The sequence below is a fragment of the Mustela erminea genome, chromosome X, assembly GCF_009829155.1.
Source record: "Mustela erminea isolate mMusErm1 chromosome X, mMusErm1.Pri, whole genome shotgun sequence".
NCBI classification, from domain to species: Eukaryota; Metazoa; Chordata; class Mammalia; order Carnivora; family Mustelidae; genus Mustela; species Mustela erminea.
This window is the reverse complement of record NC_045635.1, coordinates 7,347,775-7,361,582: the sequence shown is the minus strand read 5'-3', so window position 1 is coordinate 7,361,582 and position 13,808 is coordinate 7,347,775. Positions and strand designations below refer to the sequence as shown.

Below are 13,808 nucleotides of genomic sequence, written 5' to 3'. Positions count from 1 at the left end.
GGAAGATGTAGCTTCTTATCTTCTTAAGTCCAGGAAGCTGTTTAAAAAAATTTTCCGTGTAATTATGCAAATTCATGTGTCTTAGATTTCCTTCCTGAAACCATCAAATAACACTTCAGTGTGTGGGCTCAGGAGGGTTATTACAGAGAATAAATAGATGTCATTATGTGTCATTTCGCCCATCAAAAAATACAGTAGCAATTACTGCCTTGTAAAGGGAGTAAACTCAAAATGATCGTATTGCATTATCTACTAAGGGCCTGGAAAAGTTGAATAACTATCAGTTACTGTGCTCACGTAAGGCATTTGAGCCTTATCTGCTGGAAGTTATTCACAGTCTCTCCCTATCACATTTTCTATTCACTTCTTCGAAAATCATTTCAAGACAAGTGATCCTGGTTTTAAAAACACGGAAGGCAAAGGATAACGCCCTCTTCTTTGGTTTTGCTCCCTGCAGCGCCCTTGGATTGTATGAGGTCGGTCCCAGCTCCTGATATAAAATACCGGCTGTTGACTCCCAGTTCTCCTAGAAGGGCCAATTTCACAGACTGCCGGGATCAAGATGATTTTAATTAAATCGCACAAATCCCTTTGTGCTGCAACCCAACCCCCGTGCGGGCTGCTGGCCTCTGAGCCGTTCTGGCATGTATAGAGTTAACCAGGTTACCGGGATTCCTAGTTAACTTCTTTCACCAGGAATGCAATTCATGTTTACCTATATAAGGAAACCTGTTAGGCTGACCTGAGTTTGGCAGATTTTTGCGCTGACTGGGAGGCGTGTAAGCACACAGCCTGGAAAGGGGAGTGATTCGGAGCTGGACAGAGCAAGCTTCCTGCACGCCTCAGCCATTCAGCTGACCCGAGGCGGCCTGCTTGGAGGACCTCAAGGCTTGTCTCTTCCGGATCACAGCTGAGGAACAGAAACCCCGTCCTGGGAAAAATGGGGAAGCCGGTGAGTCTTACCGATCTCTCTCTGCTGGCCTCAGCTAAGTGGCACTTCCCGCGGCTTTCACCCAGGAAGCAAAGGGAGAGGAGGCGTAGCTCAGCCTCCAACCCCACAGCTCCTTCCCGAGCAGACACAGTGCTTCGCAAATACCTCCAGACAACTTTTCCTGCCTGTTTTATACAACAGGAACTCACAGAGGCAATGATTTTAACGCCTTAGACATTCCAGAGAGTGTTTTTACTAGCCAAGAGTTTGCAGACCCTCGTGATGAGCGAACTTTCTCATCTCTGTTGCACTCTGAGACAGTGGAAATGAGCCTTGGGGTGCTTTGGGAGGAGGCTGACTCCCCAAGGAAGTAATAGTAAATCTAAGTGGGTTCTTAAAACCACAGGCAGTGTGATACTCCGCAGAAGTGCAATTTGTCACTAAGAAGGCAGCAAAACCCTTGCATCCTGCACACGTAATAAAGGACACCTTCTGAGCCACTGAGGAAAGGAAGAAGCCGGGCTGGGCTCTTTGTTCTAGACAGTGTAAAGATCACTTGTGCGTTTTGACAAGTAGCGTGTGTCTATTTATATATAAGGCGAGAACGATGAATGCGAGCTTGATGTCAAAAGCTTTGCGGTCGGTTGAGTGAGAATGGGGTGACGCTCTGGATGTGTACAGAAATCTCAGTCTGAAGGTGATTAACATGGAAATGTGAAAGTGTTTACAGGGCTTTTCAGGGTGATTGTAGTTAGGCTCGGGAACACCCAATTATAAGAGGCAACCGAGAAAGAAGAAAAAAAAAAACTACTCCAGCTGAGCTCTGGGGCACAGGTAAAACTTGGGAAAAAAGAGCCGATTTTCTTAGAGTAGAGCTGTCAAAAGTGATCTGGAATCAAGAATTGTTTTTTATTTGGAAGGATTTTTTTTTTTAATTTTTTCATGCCGAAGGGGGTTTTCTTAATTGAGTTAGCTGGGATAATTGTCTCGGAATGATGTGACTGCTCATCTTTTAAAGACATAGTGTCATTTCCCGTCCTGCCCAGTGACTTAATCCTAAAGAGTTTGGGGAACAGGACTCTGCTACTGACCGTGGCAAGTGGCACGGGGGCCCGGGTTCCGATTCCTCAGATTCGGAAACTGACCTCCAGGAGAGCCATCAGCGCAAGCAAAGCTGTGGCCAGTTTTGTTTAAGGCCCTCAACTTGAGAAAAGCGTAGCTGTGCCCGGTAGCATAGCTGCTGTGAAACCCACTCACCCCAAGGAGAGCAAAACCCCAAAAGGGACGTGCGTGATAGAGCAGACATTTCAGTAAATGAAGCTTTCAACGGCAAAGGCGGCAGAACCGAGACGCCCCATGCAGACGTTTGTGAGCCATTTGGTTCTCTCAGTGCTGCTCAGGAAAACAGGAGTCTGGATATTGTGTTGCCTTCAATGGGAATCAGTAACCCAGGAGACGCAAAACACTATTGGAAAATAGACGGTTAATAACAGATGTTCATACTGGGCTGTCTCACCCCGCCGATGAGATGGCCTCAGGCCAAATCAGCCGGCATGTCCGCTGTTTTTCCTGTGAGTTAATATGTACACACTTATTATATACTAATTATATCAGTGGCCGAGGGAATATATAAGCAGAAAGATAGATAAGTCTCCTGGGCTGGGGAGGGCCTCGGGTGAACGGGGGGGATTTTGAATCTCGTGTCTAGAGTTCTCCTTGCCACGGGCATGTGAATTACAGACAACTGGGGGGCTGGGGGGCGGGGGCCAGACTCCACAACCTACCGATCCCGTGGCTCCTCGGCAGCTCATTTGGGGGCAGTGAGAGTGATTATTGTCTTTAACACCTTGGTGTCAGTAGAGTCTCAGAAGGATTCCTTCTGGAAGAGGACACTTACTTCAGTGGCCAAAGCGTTCCTGCAGTGAAAGGCAGCGAGTGGGGGGCATCGGCCCCTCCGAGCCACCGCTAGCTGTTGAGTGGAGGTACACCCATTCGGCAGCCTCTTTAGATCTGGGAGACGCTAGAAAGTATCTCAGTACAAGGAGATTGAAAACTCCTAGGGGGAGAAAAAGACAAGGGGCAACAGGCCTTCTCAGAGGCTTGGCATGCCCATTTGTTAGTATGTGTGGTGACTCCCCCAACAAGTGTAGCCTAGGAAGTATGGTCGGCTGCAGATGGGCCTGGTGGCTTTGTTTTTGCCCGATCAGCCTAATGAATACTCTTTCAGCCAGAATTTCCCAGTGCCTGAGCCCCAGAGCGCTGGGAGACAACGAGTGGGTCACAGACCTGCCCAGATGTTGGTCTGGCTTGTCATCTGGGCCACCGAGCCATGCCTGGGCTGGATATGGCCTCCTGAAGGGTTATCTCTGGGCCACGCAGCTTCCTCCGTTGGCCCCAGTGCACTGTGCAGACGGGGTGCATTTCTGTATCTGTCATGTTGCGCGACAGTTAGGAAACTGACGCTCCAGGCGCAAAATGTAGATGGCGCAAGTCAAAATTCTGTGTCAGTCTGTTAACCTAGTCCTTGGTGCTAAGTGTGAAGGAAAACATCCTTTTGTTGTCTCTCATGCTGCAGAGGGGATGTCAAGGCCCTCTGCATGTCATCCGGCTTGCCCTTTCTACTCCATAAAGAATTTTAAAAAGGTGTTTCTGCGCGTGCACGTGTGCGTGCGCGTGCGCCTTCCTGTGTGTTGTTCGATTGTTAAAGATCTCCTACAAAACTGATATACAGGGTTTCCTCATGGGATCCTTTCTAACGTTTCGTTCTGGTTTACACGTCCCTTCCTCAGACTGCGATCAGGGTTGCTTTGGCGGGGATTCTGCTGGTGCCAGTGTGGCCTAGTCCAGAGGCAATGACATAAAAGAACCTGGTTTCAAAAGTTATTTATTAAATGTAAATTCCTTCCTTGGACACTGTACCAGATTTGTAAACGGCATTCCTGTCCCTGGTGAACTTTCTCTGGCTTTCTCTGCCTACCATTTGACATCCATTACCTTTTCAAAAACATTTGGCGTTATTAATTCCTGTTCCATTCATTCAGCAAATATTTATTGAGTGCCTTTTGAAGTCCCATGCTAAGTATTCTGGAGGAAAAGTGGGTATATAAGAGACAGATGAACTTAAACCAAATCTTCATGCCGCCAAACACATTTCTGCCGAGAGAAATCTCACTGCCTCTTGAGTGTACAGCATATGAAATACGAATTATTACAAACTTACGTGACCACTTCTTTTTTTCTCTGATCATCCGGAGGGAATTCCTTTAAGTCAGAGCTTCCCAGCCGGTGGTCATAAACCGGTAACGCACAGGTCAGGATGTCCACGCCTTCCGTGGCCAGGTGATTTCCACATCGGGTGTGTCGGGTAGATGCCAACGAACTTAGTTACACTTACAGAAGAAAGATGCCACTTTGCTCCCTGCAGAACATCCATAAATGCCTCTTTTTATATTTTGTTCATGTAATTTTTAAGTCCACTCTTTCTTGGGGGTATCGGGGATTCCCGGGGCACCACACAAAGAAGAGAGGCTTTCAGAATACTGAGTAACTCAAGAGCTTTGGTACTGGTTTTTAACCACTGGAAATGATTAAGGTTCAAGTTCCAGTGACAGTTCTCATGAAGCAGACGAAAGCAGCTGCTGTTACTTCTAAGGTTGTATATATAAGGCTTAGGACTAGGGAGCATGAATTAATAACTGGTTTGTGTCAGTAGGGTTCTCCAAGTATCTAGGGCATTGGCAAAACCAATTTAAAATATATTTATATTTGAAGAAAGGTTAGCCGGCGAGGTGAGAGACAAGACTAGGGTTTCTAGTTAAATGTAAAAGTACATTTCCATATTTTAATTAATCGCTTGCAATCACATAGAAGGGAATCGTCTGTGAGTGAACCTTTCAGAGAAATTAAGTGCCTTTATATATTATTGCCAAGGGTTCAGTTAATTTTATTTTTTATTTAAAAGGAAAATAAAAATGGATAGCGGTGCTTTGTGGAAGGTAGCATTTTCAGACATGCGTGGTGCTGCACGGCGGGATGTGTGTCAAGAACGGCTCTTGTTGTACGTCGTCATGTGTTCACTCTCCTGCGAGTTGCCCTTCACTTGTCTAAACTTGAGACAGAAATGAAATTAAGCAGAACCTCTTCAATTTGACAGTTCGAGTTTTAACATGTGACAGAACTGGAATTTTAGTTAAAAAGCTTAAGCCAGGAAATGCTGCATTATTTATAGGTATTGTTCTGCAGTGGAGGCTTTTGGTTATTTAATCCAAAATTATTTTCCCCCCTGAGTATCTAATTGTGCCGTTATTTAGGTCTGTGCTGAGCTCTCATCATGCATTGCCTCGGGGAACCAAACAGTATATAAACTCTAGAGAATGGATAACAAGTTTACTCGAGCTGATATACTTGGCTTGAAGTTAAGGAACAAAGCAGTGGATGGTGGGTTTGGCCAAGTCATCTTAAACTTCTCTGGGATTGGGTTTTCCTCCTCTATCAATGGAGACACAAATACGCAGGTCATCGGACAGTTATGAGTGTGGAAAACGGTCGTGTCTGGGCAAGGACCTCATGCAATTCTGGGCCTAAGGCCAACTGATAAGTATTAGTTGGATCCCAAATGGATGTCTTCAAGTCAACAGTTAAGGGATGGGAGGAGCGGAAGTGCCGGCACCCGCTGGTGGGCTGGTGTGTCATTTTGCCCACTCGGCGACTTAGAATCTGCTTTTCAGTGAAGCCTGACATGCGTTCTAGTGTCTCGTTCTGGGTCCTCTTTGTTTGTGTTCCTGCCTGTCCCCTGCAGGTTTTTGAGTTTCAGACCCTTGTTTTCAAGCCTTCTGCCTTCCATAGCAATCTAGGTCAGCTCAAACATAAGCTTCCTCCTTTTAAGGTGTTTTCTCAAAAGCAACACGTTTTTGTAAACAGAACAGAAATACTCACTTTGTACTTACTAGTTTGACAGCATGAAAGCTTTTCCAATAGCAACGGTGGGAGACTGGGCTAGTGAATCCATTGATAAAATCCTCTTGTTTCGTTAATGACAAGTTAGAACATTTCCCTGGCTTCGGTTCATAACAGCAGTTCTCCAGGGGTCTTGAGGACGGACCTCTCTAAAGGCGTTACGCCCCCGAAGTTACCCCGAGACCCCACTCTCTTTCTTCCGCTCCCCATTTACCACATCCCTCTGCTTTTTGGTACAAAAACACACACACAGGATAACTCCAACTCAAAAGTGATTTAGAAAAGTTGGAGTCTTAGTAAGTTTATCTTGCCTATATTTCCCACTTATGCATGTACAGGATGAACATGTGATTTTAAAAAAAACAATCTAAATAAGTCTAAAAGAACTCTTTCAATTAATGTAGCATAAAATATTTAAATGCTAAGAAAACATTGGTTTATAGTCTAATTGGAAGATTTTTTTTTTCTTAGTGTTGTAGCTTATCTCAAGTTCAATGAAAGTATGCCAGACATAGGGGATCTATACTTTTTAAATTTTTATTTCAATTCCAGTTAGTTAACCTGAAGTGTTATATTAGTTTCAGGTGTGCAATATAATAATTCAGCACTTCCATATATCACTCAGTGCTCATTACCATAAGGATCTACATTTTGATCAAGCCACTGCTGTGGACTGAATGGTGTGGTCCTCCCTGCTCCCAGAACTATACCAGAATTATATTCCTTCCTCGTATGGTCCTGCCTGGGAATGGACTTGCCCATTCACACCCCCAGGAATATCCACCAAGTTACTATACTTCTCAGTGAGCTAATTCCTTAACCTTTCTAACACATATCCGCAAATGCATTAAGAACCAGGATGCTTGGTGGATTCCATAGATCTCCTGGGTATCTGTCCAGAAAACTTCCCTCCAGGCCCACCTGAGCCCTGAGAGGATCTTCCCCTGGCCTGGGGAAAACCCTTCCTCCTTTCCATTTCTTTGGTAGGCTTTGCCGGGCACGTGACTTCTCCTCTCCCAGCGGGTGTGTCTGAGTTCAAAAAATGCCTAGAACTCAACAGAAATGAAAACAGTATGAACTTCTATGACCAAGAAAAGTTCATGGGAAGGCAAGACAATTTTATCAGGACTACAGCCTAGGCAGCCACAAGTGTAGGATACATCCCAACATCAGCCATACTAAGTTAGAGAGAATTTCCCCCCTGAAATCTCAAGAAATACACTGTAATGCCACCACCCCACAGCACTGCCTAAAATCTCAGCATTAGAGAATGATTTCACTATCTTTCAAGGCATCAAGAGTGTTCTAGTAGAAATTAATGGCTCTGGAGAGAACAACACCTGCAGTTACCATACTTGCTGCTCTGGCATGGATTTGTCTCCAGTGAAGGGAATTCTTCTCCAAGGATTTCTTCTCCAAGGAAGGGAACTCATGATACAATCGTCTTGCCTGCCCACGAACTTTCTTGGTCATAGAAGTTCATACTGCTTTCATTTCTGTTGAGTTCTAGGCATTTTTATAGCTCAGACACACCCACTAGGAGAGGAGAGGCCATGTTCCCGGCAAAGCCTACCAAAGATCCCGTGAAAATGGGACAAGCGGTGGGGTAGGGATGAGGAGACAGGAATGCAGGGAGGACAGGAAAAGAGAAAAATAAGGAGGAGAAGCTCAACATCCATTCAACAGTACTCACCAAATTCCTGCTCCGAACCGGGCATCACCCTACATGCTCAGACTAAAGTAGAGCCTGCGCCCAGTGAGGTAACAGTCACGTGTCGGAGGCAGACGTTGATGCAGTGTCCCTCAAACAAGGGTAAAGGGGTGCCCAGGACAAAAGCTGAAGTGTAGCTGTATTTTGCCATGAGATTGTACTGGGGGGGGCTTTCACTAATTGGGAAGGAAGTCAGAGCAAGCTTCCCCAGGACAGGGATGCTTATAGGAAAGGATGTGAGTCAGTGTGCTTGGAGGGGAGGCAATGGCCGGACGGTATGAGGGAGTTTCCAACAAGGTACGACATTTCTCTTTTGGAAAGGCCATGTGGGCAGCAACCTAGAAAAGGGGCCATTGGGGTGTCAGACTGAATGTGGGTGAACTAAACAGGAGTCTAGGAGAGGGGTCTGGGGAAAGGTGATGTCTACTCACACTAATATCGTGGCAGTAGAGAGGAAGAGAAGCGGGTGGCTTTTAGCTCTATTTCCCAGGTGAAAGAGACAGGAGTGGCGGTGAAGGGGGGACATGGGTGATGGGGAAGGACCAGGAGGTGTCAAGGCAGACTCCCAGGAAGTTTGTTCACCTAATTAGGGGGAGAGTGGGATCCTTAATGACTTGGGGAACGACAAAATTGACCTGCTTTGGGGCTAGGGAGGGAAGTCCTTTGTAGGCTGCTGGAGTAGAAAATGCGCAAGCTTTGGGGCTGAAGATACTGCTGTGGGTTTAAATCCTGGCTCATCCACTTACTGGCTCTGTGATGCAGAGTTTCTCTGAGCCTCCGTTCTCCCATCTTGCAAAAAGGCCATAAACACCCATCTCACAGCGTTGCTGGGACAAGCAGAAGAATTTCATCTATGGTCAAAGGTCCTACATACATGAGTTACTATTATTACTCCACATATTCACCAGCAATGAAGCCTAGAGGAAGAAGGGTTATTTTCAATGACTTCCTGGGGGATGGGGGTGAGGGCGTAGGGTGGTGTGTTGAGAACCTGGATGGCTGAGATCTCCATGCTCCGTGAGTTTCCCTAAGTGAAGTTTTGTCGCAGTTGATAACGTGCAGGCTAGCCATTCATTGTCAGTCGTCTGAGGAATGCCTTCTGATTTCATCCCAACCCTCTCTCCTCCTCTCCCTCCGCCTGGATTACGAGATTCTATATAGGAAAAGCTACATTACTTTTCTCAGCTGAGATCCCTTATCACTTGTAAGAGGACTATAGGATTTAGGAAAATGTAACCCGAGAGTTTGCACTAACAGATGAGCACACTCAGTTAACTTCACACTCCCTGTAGTGTTTGGGTGAAGGTTTTACCGTTCTGTTTTTCTAGCATCAACTTAGTGAGCGCCTTTTATATGACATGTGTAATTCCACTGCCCTTGAGTGACCTCAGCGAATTCCTTTCTGGCTTCCAAACATGCTCTCGTTAAAGGGAGCCATTAGGCAGTGAAGCTGCGGCCATCCGCCATCGGGTTAGGAAAACCTTGTCATGGGCAGGTGAAGGGGAGGAGGGGGTTAAGCCCTGTGGAATCCAGGTATTAGCTTCCCTCCCTGCAGGTGTTCTGGAATTGTAGGATCCGACTCCAAATTTCTCCTCTGATTGCCTCCTTGCATTTCTTTCCCTTTGTTCCTTATGTGCGCTCTTAAGTCTCTTTGCTTTAGAGCCACAGTTCCTCTCTCAGTGGATTTTCAAGAAGATGAAGTTGCCCACCAAGACCGTTCAGTTATTTTTCCAGGCAAGAAATATTCGTTTTCCTACAGGAAAACATGTGGGAGAGAGTGAGAGGCTTTCCATTCTGCTGTTTCACTCGTCATGTTTGGGCGGCAGACGGTGGATACGTTTGTACGAACTCGCCAGTAACCAGCTTGGTTCTCCATCTGGATCCTTGAGATTTGACCGTGTACACCCGGACTGGGAGCTGGGCGTGTGGGAGGCGTGGGGAAGGAAGTGGAGAGGAAGCTGTCATCTGAAATAGAAGCCTTAGGCACGTTTGTAAGAGCTTCCTCTTCCCCAGTCTTCATATTTCTTTTTCTGTGCGACCACTTTGGTGCAAATGCGTTCCAAGATACAAGGACAGTTTAAAAAGGCAATTCTAAGTCGGAATTGTATCTCCAGAGGAGCTGCCATTTCGCTGCTTAAAGATGCACTTGACTTTCGTTGTGCTGAGTTCAAGGCAGGAGCCTTCCAGGGAAATTTGGAATCAGCGTTGCGAGAGGAGTCGCTCAGCATCTGGAGGGTTTCAGATTCACAACACGGTATCAGGAAGCCAGAACTAGACAGGGTCACAGCAGAGGGAACCGTTCACTTTGCGCATGAATGTGGTTACCTGCCAATAAATAATTTGCCAATAGTTCAAAGATAATGAAGGAACCTGGTCAAGTGATCCCGACTGAAGGTCACAGCAAAGAGAAAGTATATGGAATGTTATAATGAGGGAAAATGGTGAGAACTTCTGTTTTCAGACCCCCAAACAAGTTCTTGCAAAGATAAAGATGTGAGCTCTGCTCACCATCAGGCCCTTTGGGCTGTTTATCCTGCTCAGAAAGACTGAAATGGGGAGGAGGAAGGCCTCTGCCGACAGATTGTCGGCCATAAATTAGTTAATAAAATCTGTCCTGCGTTATCTCCAAAACAGCCTATTTTATATATACTTGTCCACTTGATTTATTTGTTTCTCTGCTTACTCCAGACTGTGTTTTGGTAGCGTAAGTCAATATATGAGTTTCAGATTATACAAAACTTTATTTATAAATGACCTGCCTTCTGTGGAGAAAATAGCAGTTGGGTGTGTGTGTGTGTGTGTGTGTGTGTCCGTGTGTTGTATATAATTTATTGCTGTTGATCAGGAATTTCAAAGTTAACTTTAGATTTCAATATATAATACCAGTGATTTCAATTAAACATGTATATTGTTATCTGTCAAAATACATTTATCATAAACTTAATTTTTATTGCTGCTTCCAAGAACTTTTCAGGGCTGACAGGTTTGCAGTAAAGTATTTCCACTTAGGAACGTGAGTACATCCGGCTCTCGTTTTAGGTCTTAGAGTCGCTATCAATGATAAAGCAACATTGTATGTATCTATGTCCGTTTCTATATATATATTACATATATGCACATGTATGTGTCCATTTGGAAGGTTCTCTATATTAAGGAGGGTAAGCTGTAGCCATTGTTTACTGAATTTTTTCAAAGTCAGATGACAGATATAAAAAAGAAAATGTCACAATTTTTTACAACCAAGTTAATCATTTAGAAGATACGCGCAAGTCCAGGGAGGGAGGGGGCGGCGGAGAGGCGGGAAGAACAGCAAGAAAAGAAAAGCAAAGAGAGAGAGAAGCAGGAGGGGAGAGTGAGAGGGAGGCCCCCAAGCAGCAGAACCCCCCCTCCCCTCCCGAGGCACTCTCCCTGTGCAGACAAAAGCCCAGCGGACGAACAGGTGGAGGACAAAAAGAAGGGGCATGACGCAAGTCGCTAGAAAGTGCCCGAGACTGTAAAAGAGAAAGAGCAAAAGGGTGAGAACAAAACAGCTGAGGAAATGCTGGCGCTGTGTAAGCAGATGAGCCAAAAGGAAGTGCAGAAGAAAGTAGGAAATGAGGAGGTCACGTTGAAACCCCAGGGAGTGTGGCCTGAGACCGACACGGTCCCTGTGCTTGAGTGGGTGGGTGACAGAGAAGACTCTGTCCCGCAGGCGCCCGCGTGAAAGGAGGGCTCGACGGCAGGAACGAAGGTGGGCAGGAAGGAGCTGGGCAAGAGGAAGGCAAGAAGCAGGTGAAGGGGGAACCTTTAGCCCACGTGAGAAGACAGCGCCCAGACAGTGGCCGCACGGTCATGTCCTGGGGGGTGAGGTTGACCCCCGACGATGGCACGGCTGGTCTCACCTTCGTAATTAGTCCTAAGCCGATGGTAGTGTGAATACAATTGACTTTGTAAATGTCCCTACTCGCTAAGAGTGGTGTGGCCCGGACCCCACAGCTCCCAGCCTTGAGATGCCCCAGAAGAGGTGCCTCTTCCTGATCTAACAGATGATTATTCTGGAACAGCGAATGATAACTTGCTGGGCCCAAGAGTTCGTCCCCCAGATGCCTTCCATACTTCCAGGAGTCATAGAATGAGCCCGCAGTACCCGGCTTGATCCGTATTAAACACTTTGGATTTCGGAAGGGGAGTGGGAGGGAGAGGCGGTTGTGTGTGAATCCACGCCCACCGCCAGGTCACCCGAGTACCCGGTGCTTGACTCTGTGACTGCAGGCTTAGAGCCTGCCCGTGGAGGTCCCAGTCGGGTCTCCTGTGGGCTTGGACTTGGTCCTTTGTTTTTCCTGTGACTTCGTTCATAACTTACATTTGCAATTCAGCAGTCTGAGGAATTGTTTTAATGGCAAATTCGGAACTTACAGGCAATCACACCTTTCAAGGCCCAGCTCAGGAAACGAGTTTGAAGCGGCATGTTAACAGTGAATTCTTAATTCTTAGTTGTGTCAGGGAACGACGCTCAGAGTGGTCTGGGAAAGCTCACCGGTTGTTGACTCCAAGTGACGTGGCTGCATTTAAAACTCCAGTGGGCAGTTGCGAAGATGGCAAGCTTTACTTGGATACCGTGCCATCGCACCTCCATTAGTGCCCTGGGTAGAATGCAAACATCTGCCTGCTTTTATTGCCCGCGTTACTTAAGACATTTTGTTTCTTTATGACGTAAATCACTGGAATCAACTGTTTTTAAAGTCTCTTTTAGTGTTTCCCTGAAATGATCACTCTCTACAATTGTTTAATAGATAATTGGCCCTTTAGGTATACAACAAATTATACAGATCGAATTTCCTGCTTTCCTGACCTTTTGCAAGAATGACGTTGGGACAAAGGTACCCGGGACCGGGGTGGAATTTGTTGTCTTGGGGCGCTGTGTGAATTGTGGGTCCACGTTAGCATAGCTGGCCAAAGGAGACCTCATGTTTCCATTTACTGACTGTGGGACAGTCAGCCTGCTGATTTTTCCCAGTAACCGGAACTTTGTGGATTTGCCCTGCAAGGGTTGGCTGTTTCCTTCCCTGTGTATTTATTTACCTTACCCTGCTGGCTGCTGGGTAATCTGTTTGCCCTGTGGGCTCTGTGCACATCCAGACAGAAGAGCTTCGGGGCAGTAAGTACCATCACTTTAGTTCCAATGGACTGGCTGTATTCCAGGGCCTCTTGTTGGGAATTTTCTCTTACTTTTATGGCGAGTCAAGGTTTGAAGCCAGTGGGACCGCTCAAGAAAACGAGAGCCGTGAAACCTATCAATTATGATTCCAGATTTGAGAAAAGATTGGCATAAGCTATAATGGATAGTAAAATGGCTCTCCTTAGCCCACTGATTAGAAAAGCTTGGGAGGGCATATCTATACACACGGGGTCCTCTAACTCGTAGGATGTTACAGAAGGGGCCATCTGGAAGAGTACTCTCGTGGTATTCCATAAAATATGACTCTTACTCAGATCCTAGGATTGCACAAGGGGAGGAGGCTTCCCTGGGATTCCCTAGGGCAGAATATTGGAAGATGATTGTTTGAGGATTGTGAGAGCTCCTGGAATGGGCCAAAGAATTAAGACAGGAACTAATTGGGAACTCTGAGAGACCAGACAGAACAAATGTAGAAATGTTAGGTTGTAATGATTCTTTCCACTCAACATCTATGTGTTTCTTGCTCTCTATGGTTCCAAATACTGAATTTATGAAAATGGAAGGAAAGAAATGAGTGGGTGCCACAGGGGAGGAAGCAGGGGTGGGGAGAAAGTAGCCACTGCCTCATGATGGGGAGAGAAAAAGAATGGGAGAATGGGACGGAGAAAATTTGAGGTCATTGCATGGAGTAAATGTTATCACTACAATGTGGCATTTAGGACATTCTGTAAGTCACAAGTAAGGGGTGTAAGGGAGATAAAATACAGTCCAAACTAATTTTATTTAATTAGTTGAAAAGACTAGATGAATGATCTTCAAACTTTTACAATATTTCTAAGTATTCTCTCTCTCTCTCTCTCTCTCTCTCTCTCTCTCCACACACACACACGCAAACACACGATGCAGATTATCCCTCCATAAATTAACCAAAATAAAATTAATACATATATGTTGCTTCCCACTGCAGCTAAGGAAAGATGTGGAAAAGAAGCACTCGCTTTGTTTACTCAGCCCTCAGTTTCCCACGGCCACTATCACTCGCTGTTCGATGC

The 13,808-nt window shown here is 45.9% G+C and overlaps 1 protein-coding gene across 1 annotated transcript in view; it reads left to right on the top strand.

The window, feature by feature from the left end:
* The first annotated feature begins 575 nt into the window (after positions 1-575).
* The window catches only part of MID1 (midline 1), a 338,332-nt gene continuing 325,099 nt past the window's right edge, over positions 576-13,808 (top strand). Inside the window, exon 1 of the mRNA XM_032330088.1 lies at positions 576-952. The gene's annotated coding sequence lies outside the window, so the exon portion shown is untranslated. The remainder of the gene's footprint in view (positions 953-13,808) is intronic.